This window comes from Poecile atricapillus, chromosome 4, assembly GCF_030490865.1.
Source record: "Poecile atricapillus isolate bPoeAtr1 chromosome 4, bPoeAtr1.hap1, whole genome shotgun sequence".
In the NCBI taxonomy this organism is placed as follows: Eukaryota; Metazoa; Chordata; class Aves; order Passeriformes; family Paridae; genus Poecile; species Poecile atricapillus.
Window position 1 is genome coordinate 11,848,936 of NC_081252.1, and position 9,978 is coordinate 11,858,913.

General features: G+C 37.7%; 1 long non-coding RNA gene across 2 annotated transcripts in view; it reads right to left on the bottom strand.

The window, feature by feature from the left end:
* The window catches only part of LOC131579349 (uncharacterized), a 70,775-nt gene that overhangs the window by 29,623 nt on the left and 31,174 nt on the right, over positions 1–9,978 (bottom strand). For both annotated transcript variants that reach the window (XR_009277683.1, XR_009277681.1), the window contains 2 exons: positions 6,744–6,876; positions 2,952–3,131 (listed from right to left, as the gene is read on the bottom strand). This is a non-coding gene — a long non-coding RNA (uncharacterized LOC131579349). The remainder of the gene's footprint in view (positions 1–2,951; positions 3,132–6,743; positions 6,877–9,978) is intronic.

Below are 9,978 nucleotides of genomic sequence, written 5' to 3' on the forward strand. Positions count from 1 at the left end.
TGGTCTTTTTAACACCTATGTATAATAAATAATGAATGAAATACCCTACAGTAAAATGCAATGCAGATAAGTCATCTGAGTCCAAAAATTAAATGTGAACCAGATGCTTTAATGTTTTAAAGAGCTGGCAGGATGTCATCGTGCTAGTACATGGACTCTGTCAGGACAGCTGTTCTGCATGCTGAGTCCCAGCTGCAAATGTGATGCACCTTTCTGAAAACAATTCGAAATTCCCATAAATCCTTTGCTAATAAGTTTCTCTGAGGCTTCAAGGGGACTTTGATAATGATTAGATTGCTGATATAAAAATATTTGTTTACTGAAGAGGTCCAAAATACAATATATAATAGAAATTATAGTTAATGGTCACTCTGAAAAACATTTCATTTGTCCTTGCCTGGGTCACCAGACTATGACATTTCTTCTGAACCATTTATTTTTAGTAGAAAGAGTACTGTAATAATTGTGCCCAGTGATTGAAGATGAGTCCAGACAGTAACTCCTTTGAAACAGAGCATGGAACAGGGATGAAAAGAAAGGCCAAATATTTTTATCATTTGAGATGAGATTTTTTATAACATTGAGAAAGTCATATGTGTGTTTTACTTTAAGCATTTCTGGCACAGCTTAGATGCCTTATTGAATAGGACCAACAAAAGATTTGAAGTCTTATAGTTCACAGATAAAAGAATACAAAACATCTCATAGTTCTCTTCCTTTTTTGGTTATTTTTGTTTTAGTAACTGTACTCGTTCTGTTTGTCATTTTAGCTTAAATATTGGTCTGCAGAATCTTTACTTCTAAATTATTCTGTCCAGGGAGCTTTTGGGCATCAATCACTGCAAAAAACAACCAGCAAAAGACAAAACATGCCATTCATCATCTGAAACAAATGATTCCAAGTCTGTCAAAGGACAAACTCTAAACTTGCATTCTTTCATCAGGAAAATCATAACCAAAATAGATTAAATTTGAAATTGTACCAGGGAGAATTTGTGAAGTACACAGATAAATAGAAAACAAGGTTCAATTATTCCTCAAAGGGAACTGCTTTGCTTGCTGCTTTGTTATGCTAGATAGCTGTAGAAGTTTGACACTGCTCAGATTCCAGGCACCCACCAAAGCCATTCTCTCACTCCCCTCTGCAGATGGACAGGGCAGAGAAAATTTAATGGGTTCATGGGATGAGCTAAGGACTGGGAGAGATCAGTCATCAAATGCCATCAAGGGCAAAACAGGCTCTAATTAGAGATATAAAATTAATTTATTGGTAACAAAATCAAAGCAGGATAATAACAAGTGAAATAAGCCCTCAAAAACAGCTTCCCCCACCCCTCCCTCCTCCCTATCTCTACCTCCTCGCCAGCAGTGTGTGGAGACATGGCATGGGGGTTATAGTCAGGTCATTACACTGTGTTTCTCCTGCTGCTCAGGGACAGGAGGAGTCCTTCCTCTGCTCCACAGAGGGATCCCTCCCTCAGGATACAGTTCTCCATGAACTTCTCCATTGTGGGTTCATCCCACAGGCAACAGCTCCCTGTGAACTGCTGCAATGTGAGTCCATCCCATGGGCAGCATCCCACCTCAAGCTGCTGCAGCATGGTCACTCTTCCATGGAGTGCAGTCCCTCAAGGACAGGCTCCTCCAGTGTGGGCTCCTGCCTCTATGGGCCTCTCACAGGACCACAGCCTTGTCTCAGGCATCTGTCTGTTCTGGGGTGGGGCTCCTCCATGGGCTGCAGGTGGATCTCTGCATCCCCATGGATCTCCACGGGTTGTAGAGGCACAGCTGCCTCACCATGGTCTTCATCATGGCCTGCAGGGGAGTCTCAGCTTTGGTGCCTGGAGCACCTCCTTCCCCTCCTTCTCCACTGACTCTGGTGTCTGCAGGGCTCTTCCTCTCACATGTCCTCACCCCACTCTTCTCTGGCTGCAGCTTCATCTGCACAATAATTTTATTTTTCTTTATTTTTAAATCTGTTATCACAGAGGCATTAGCAGCATTTCTAAATTGTCCCAGCCTTGGCCAGCAGCAGGTCCATCTTCAGAGCCATCAGGAATTGGCTCTGCCAGACATGGAGGAAGCTTCCAGCAGCTCCTCACAGAAGCCACCTCTGTAGCCACCCTGCCACCCAAACCAGGCCATGGAAACCCAATACAACAGCTTACTGCTCCTGTGAATAAGGAAGGGAAAGAGCAGGAACAGTGCAGCGGGGGATGATAGGAATTAAGGATGAACAGCAGGATGGATTTCTTGTCATTACAAAGGGTAATCCAGCTTAGGGCATTTCCAGAGCACATTATCCAGGGTTTGTCTAAATATTGGGACAATACTTGAGGCATAAACTTCCTTGGGATTATATAGATTTTTCTCCCTTACATTTTTGTAAAACCTACCACCTCTTCAGCAGGAGCATTTAACCCATGGCAAAGAAAATGAGCTCCTGTTCCTGACTTCTGCAAGGTCTAAGTTTCTGTTTTTTCTACAATTTTGTCTGTATAGACTCCTCTAAATCATGCCCAAATGCCACACTCCCTAAACTGTCCAAGGGATTTGCCCTTAATGATTGTTGCATAGCACATCGTTCAGGGAAGAGGTTTTATTTAATTTGACTAAGTAGAACATAGTGTCCATTAATGCCAAAAACTATAGTGAGAACCCTGTGTTTCTAAACAAACAGCTATGATTATTAGTAGACGTTATCAGTGTTTTCATAAAAAGACAAAATAAATTTGATACCTTTACAGGTTTTTATGACAGCTGAAAGAGATTTGGTAACATGACCTTTTAACAGCCTGCAGTCAGTATTCTCAAACTGAGAGGGAAACAGAAAATGGAAAAGGTGGTACAAATTAGTCACAGCCTTCTGCTGTATGAATGACAATATCACTCTTGGAAATATTGCTAAAAGCAGCAAGAAGGACAACAAAGGGGAGTAGTTAAATATTTACCATCTGAAACTTGTAAAGGATTCAGCCATACCACAGCTCAGCTGCCCTCAATGTCCTGCCTCAGGAAGATCTGGGTTTCTTGGAACCATAACATAATTCTACTTTGCAGCATATCTGTGTTTCAGGGTCAAGAGACTAAGCGTGCAGAAGTACTATACAGAAATGCATCTGCCTGGATTGCTGAAAGATTAATGGAAAAAAGAAAGCAGTCAAAGATACCATAAGCCAAAAAAAAAATACTCTGAAAAAACCCCTCAGCTGCACACAACAGAGACTGAAACACTTAGCAGAAAGTCTTACTGTTAAATTTGTCATGAGTCTGATTACAGACACACTTCTCCAACACTATTATGGGGGATGCAAGATTAGGCAATCAAATCAATTCAGTAACCACCATTTTGTTGCAAACATTATTTTAATTATGATTGGCAAATGTTAGAAGGAATCATGTAAGTGGCAACCTTCTGTGGAGATTTTAGACTAACAAATTTTGTGTACGAGATAACACCATTCCACGAGATGCTAAACATCTTTTATTTGTATGAAGCTCAAAACACTGGAAATAATTAACATTCACAATTGCATGCTAAGATCTACAAAAAGCTAATTTTTGATCTGACTAGGTAGGTACCTAGACCAACCCATATGCCATTTCAGGAACTGGCCGTTAAATCTATATCTAAAGAAAAAAAAAAAGAATAATGAAAGAATGGATCCAGCATCTTTTCTGAGTAGCATTAAGAAAAAACAGAAGGACCAGTTGCTATTAATATAAAGTTCTATGAATACATAACAAAGGAAATTAACTTTGTCTCAGTTTTCATGTAATCCTATTTCTTAAAAATAGACAATCAAGCTGGAGCTAAATACAAACTGGTAGGCAGCCTAACTGGCTTCTAATGGTCATTAGGGAGAATACTTCTCTGAGACTAAGATTATTATTATTTGGAAAAAATAATTATTTTGTGTGCATGTATGAGTCCCAAATATTGTTGCAATGTTGAACTGATGAACTTTATTTTATACTGAGTCAAGAACTTTTGTGTTATTTCCAGTGTCAATGGAATTAGAGTAAGCATCAAAGAATGAAGTGTAAGATTATATATCATGGACTTTGGTTTTGTTTGGTTTGTTTGGTTTTTTGGGGGGTTTCTTTGCTTTGTTTTGTTTTTGTTTACTTGTTTGTTTGTTTTGTTTTTTGTGTTTTGTGGGTTTTTTTAAAAGCAACATAATATTCTTCATTAATGCAGTGAAAAAGCAATTCCAGAAGTTCTCAAAGCAGTTTTTGCTACTGTTGTATGACATTGCCTGATTGGATGAAAAACAGGTGAATGCAGAGTCTAGTTTTCCTTTCCAGTTTTTTTTCAGGGACCTGGGGAATTTGTGGTGGTGCTTTTTCTTTTTAGTTTTTTGTTTTGCTTTTGGTTTTGTTTTGGTTTGGGTTTTTTTTTGGTTTGTTTTTTCATGGGGGCTTTTTGTGTTTTGTTGTTGTTTTTGTGGCTTTTTTTTGTCTGATTGTTTTATCTCATGATTTTCACTCACAATGAGGGAGTAACAAAATAAATGTTCGATTGTTTATGGATATTTCTTTTCTTATTCTTTTTTTCCAGAATTCTGGAAGAACACTACTTAGCAAACTACACAGATAAATAAAATTGTTTTTTCTTACTTTTTCACAAGGCTGCAGCATTAGCAAAAAAAAAGCCCAGACATTGTATGTAAATCTTGCATGACTAACACCTTGTTTATACAAAACTGGAATTTGGATGTGATGATTTTTAGTTTTACTGACACTATGTCCTCCTGACCAAAGAAGACGTGTATTTGAAAGGTGCATTTTTATGTTTAGAAATCAGAAAATGATATCAGAATGTTTAAATAAAAAGCAAACTAACAAATGGGTTGATTTTACCTTTTGCCAGGCACACCTGTATTCTGCTAACTAGGAATTTTTTAAAAGTGAATTATTTTATTAGCTTCAAGTAAATGGTTTAATGGTACTTTATAGATCATTATTTAGCAATTCAAAGAGAAATATTACATTATATTGAAATGATGAGAGTAAGATGCACAAGGATGCAGTTGGAGCCCACTAGATATTGTCATCAAGTTTGGGATTTTGTGTATGCCTGTGTCTGGTCCAGCCACACAGCACAATTTTCAAGTAAGCTATTGCAGCTGTGAATTAAGGGGGAGATGGGGCAAAATAGCTGTTTCTCTGCCATAGAGTGATTTTACAAACACTCTAAACCCTACCCATTAAGCACATACTTTTAATTCAGAATTTTATAGCTGTATATAAGGCAGTGGGTTGTGGCAGTTTAAAATTCAGGGGCAACATTTTTCAAATGTTTTTTGCCTGTTGTCTTACTGTGATGGCACTCTGCATTAATAGCTTTACACTGTACCTTGCAATATTGTATTTGGATTAGAGATGTACCAGCACTGAAACATTCAGGGATTTAACCAGGCCATGCTGAAGAGGAGCATGGAATGCTTTTCCAAAGGAGTTGCCCCTTTGGTTTGGGATTTTTCAATGACAGATTTTTGTACACAAATAATTCTATTTATATTAGCGTTATGCAGTCATAATGTGCTTTAAGCACCATATATTGTCCTCGGAAAAGGTTTACAGATTTCCAAAAACTAGCCCTTTTTTGAGAAAAGTTCTCAACTATGGGATTCAATTGTTCAAACTGAAGGATAGTTTTATTTTTAGATATAAATATTGTTTTCAAAAGAGGCATATCGTTCAGAACTTTCCTCTTTTTTTTTTCCTTTTCCCCTCTTCACCTTAAATCAAGGATAAAATTGCTTAGTTTCTATTATGTTGCATCTGTGCTAAATATGTTTGGCTCCCACTCTACTTTCTTTTTCCTCAAGGAAGAGAGAAATGGAAGCAAATAGAATTTTGAAGTTATTCTTTGAGCAGATTTGAGATAGAGAAGAAATGAACAGGAAGGATCTGAGGAGTGATAACCACTAAACAGTGAGGCTAAAGCAAAACACAACAATACAATAACAGCTGCCTTATTCCAGATACAATCATTGCTCCCATATCATATCTCAAAATATATCCAAAAAAAAAAAAGGCTCACAAAGTGTAGAATAACATGTAAAATTTATATGAAACTCTTCCACAAATTATCTCCCAGAGTCCTGTAATTTGTTGCCTAGGGCTTTCAGGGTCACATTTTGATTTGAACTTGTACCCCGTGGGTCAACTTCTCAGCATTCTCCTCATCTTGCCACAAATGTCATAAAAACTTGTTAATTATATTTCAATGTCCATTACCAAGGAAAACACCCTTTGTCAGAGAGGAATTTAAAACCCTCCAGTTCTGTGAGGCAGTATTTGGTCTGTAGCTATGCCCAGGTGTAATTTGCCAGGTTTCAGGCTAGTGACTGTCAATGTCCCAGCTCGGTTTGATGCGCCTCGCGTCGCCCCAGGACCCTCACATCCACAGAGAGAGAGGCAAACAGGAGATTTTCAGCTGCAAGGATGTGCATCCTGGCCCTAGAAAATGCGAGCCTGCAGCATGGAGAGGCATCCTTCCTCGTTCACAGCTTTTGGTGGGCTGAAACATTACTGCCTGCGGGGACTGGTGGTGTTGGAAGTTACAGGAACTTACCAGAAATGTGCAAAATAACTATAAACAAAAGACACCAACTCAGGAAAACCCAAATACACTTCTGGCTCTGAAATGCATACTGTTATCATATTGTTTGTGGCAACAGCTTCACCTACAGATAATCAAACTCATGTAGTGGTGAAGGAAGGTCTTTCCTAACCTGATTTGCTCTGCCTCATGGGCTGGTTGGGAGAAGCTCTCTTGTGGCCAGTTCAGCTCAGCAGGAATGAAGCAGTAGCTTGAGATGGCTGGTAAGGAGATGGTTGGAATTACAGATTTGGCCAAATCTCCATCTGTAAAATTAGGACAATAATTTCTTATTATGTGTTACAAGGTTTCTAAAAATACACTGCTCAGCATTGCAAGAGGACAAAATGATAATTTTCTGTGTCATCATCATTTTTTAAATCTATTTTCACTCTATTTGAATGGAAGCCATCTCAGAAATTTAAAGCATCAGTAACTGTGGTCTCAGTTAAGTTTAACAACAACTTTTTTTCTTCTTCCCAAACTGGTTATAAATTACTGTAAGAAACAGGCAATATTATAGCACCTCCCATGATATTTATGAGTAGGAGTCAACTGATTTTATGGAATTGGCCACTCTAATCAGTGCTGTTCTGGTCTAAGAATGAATTATCACAAGATCAATACTTGATGTAAATTTATATTTACAGGGCATTATCAGTGAAAAAATTGTACTTGTAAAATTCATAGACCCATTTCACTTTGTGCCAAAAATATAATGAGGTCTGATAATGGGAACAGAAATGAATACATTTGGTGATGAATCTAAGATTTTAACCTTATGAAAGGATCTCCTTAGAACCATATATAAACAGTATTACAATACTATGTTGAAAGGAACAGATGGCTTTTTTTTTCCCCCCTGGGGAGATCTGCGTGTGGATGAAGTGCAGTTATTAATGGTCATAAAACCGTTTGAAAATATTTTAAACACAAATATTAGCCTGTCTCACACTTGGAAAATGTCTTCCTTTGAAGGAAGGCATACATTTCCTTTTGTTTGAGTTCTGGAAACAGATTTTCCTTGAAACTGGAGGTAATACTGTAATTAAGGAATTGCTTGGTCATTTCAATTGAATATTCAGGTGGTACTGGTGAAAACTCAGGAAATGAAGAAAATTAATTATAAGATTTTAAAAGCACTGTGCACTTTAACATTGGCCTTTAACATGCCACACTATTTTTGACAGACATCCTGCACTGACACATTTTTCTAGACTTTCCTTTACTGCCTAAATAATGGATACTAATTGTAAAACTTATAATTAAATGGCATAACATATAGCATTGCGACCCTAATCTTGATATTTGCATCCTTTTTTTGTCACTATTCCTTTTATAGGAATTGGCTACTGATTGTATTTCTTGTTTGAGGTATTGTCAATGCTTAGTAAGTATTGTTAAATATCACTGACATAAAGAATTCAACATTTGTACATGACATATCTGTTTTCCTTGTATGAAGAGGAGCTCAATACTATCACTGTTCCTTTGCTGGTGTTCCAGGGAAGCAAAAGAGAAGCAGAGTTAATCCCTACAATGTCAGTCAGATGTTTTGGGAGAAGTAAATACAGGAATTAACCTTGTTATTTTCAAAAGATATCCAAATCTAATTTTCTAGCTGATTTTCTCATAAGACTGACTCCACCTAACTTTGGATTATTTTTTGTTTGTGTCCTGATCAAAAGTGTCTGGATGAAATTGCTGATAAAGATTTTCTCTCCACTTCCCCTAACTAAATCTCTAAACCTCCTAAAGGACTGGTGGAAATCAATTAAGTTGATAAAACTAGAACTGTACTCCTTTTCCACCCACTTTACTGGTTTTTTTTTCCTAACTCTCAATTCTAACTAGAGTAGTCTGTCAGTTACAGCTCTTTCTTTCTGGCATTTTTTTGCAGCTCTCCACTTTACTTTTAAAGTATAACTTCTTTCTAATAAAAGTCTCCCATTTTTATCTTTCTCATAGGAAATCCATCAGTGAGAAATCTGGCTGATGCCAACAGAAGAAATAAAAACCCTGTAATTGTTCTGTGGCATAGATTAGCCTTTTAATGGGCTAGGAGCTTTTCATCCTTGGATGACCAGATTGTAAAGGTCATAGGACTGACAATGAGCAGCACCAAAGCCTTCTGCGTGGAGACAGGACTGTAGCTCTGAAGACCTGGCCAAAAATATGAATTTATTCTGAATTAACATAAATTACAAGAATAACTCAATGGGCTCACCTAGTAATATATTTGTACCAGTTTTTTTTTCTCTTTCTTTGGGTAACTGTAATCAACTGGCACTTCATTAATTTTTTTTAACCTGTCTTTTCCTCCAGTTCCCTCACAAGTCACTGAAATCTCAACACTACTCTCCTGTTGTCCTTGCACCCCTGGTATCCACTTTTAGCACATTTTAAGCCTTCTGTGTTAATGATGAATTTTACATCACAGAAGTGGCACTTATCCACTGTACTTTAGTAATCCACAATTTTGTGGAAAAAATAGGCCTTACTTTTGCTTTTCAGAGAATCACAGAAGGGAACCCACAAGGATCATCGAGCCCAGCTCTTAAGTGGATGGGCCCATTTGGGGATCAATCCATAATGCCTTGGCATTATGAACACCACACTCTAATCAACACAGCCAATCTCACTGGCTTTTCTGCACATCTTGTTCAAATACATTATGAGTTAAACTTTTGCCCTTCACTTGAATCAGGAAAACTCCTTTGATATTTAGCAAAAATATTCCTACCCATTTCTATGACATTTCTCAGCAGGAAAAAAGGACTACTAATTAGTAAAATAGTTTTTCTGACTTTAAACCACTAAGTATTTGAAATCTAAATCAAATGTATTCAGAAAATGCCCCAGTTTATAACACTTGAGGAAGTGAATGAGCATAAAATAGAAAAAAAAAGAATGCAGCAAGAAGCAAAGTTGAGGTCAGACTCTCAGTGCTAAAAGTGGAAGCCTGTATTTAAAATACAAGACAAAATATCAAGAGGCTTAACCAAGGACAACTTTGAACAGTCATAAAAGCATCCAAGTCTGAAGATTCACATGCCCTTGTTTATGGCCAGTAGGATGGCAGGTATTTGCAGAGAACCTCAGCTGGATAATTCTCTCTTATTTTAGTGCCAATCAGCTTCACATGCTGGGTGCTGGCACAGCTGGTGCAGCAGCCCTGGTGTTGGTGCAGAACTTTAGGAAATGGGCACACCCAGGATAAGAACCTCTCCAAACTTGCCTGTTTTTTACTGATGAAACTGAGCAAATGAAGCATTTCCTGAAGAGGCAGGTATTAACATTCTTATCAAGGTTATTTAGACCTCATGCTGGCTTCACTTGCTTTGTGTGGCTTATTGACAAGTTTCTGT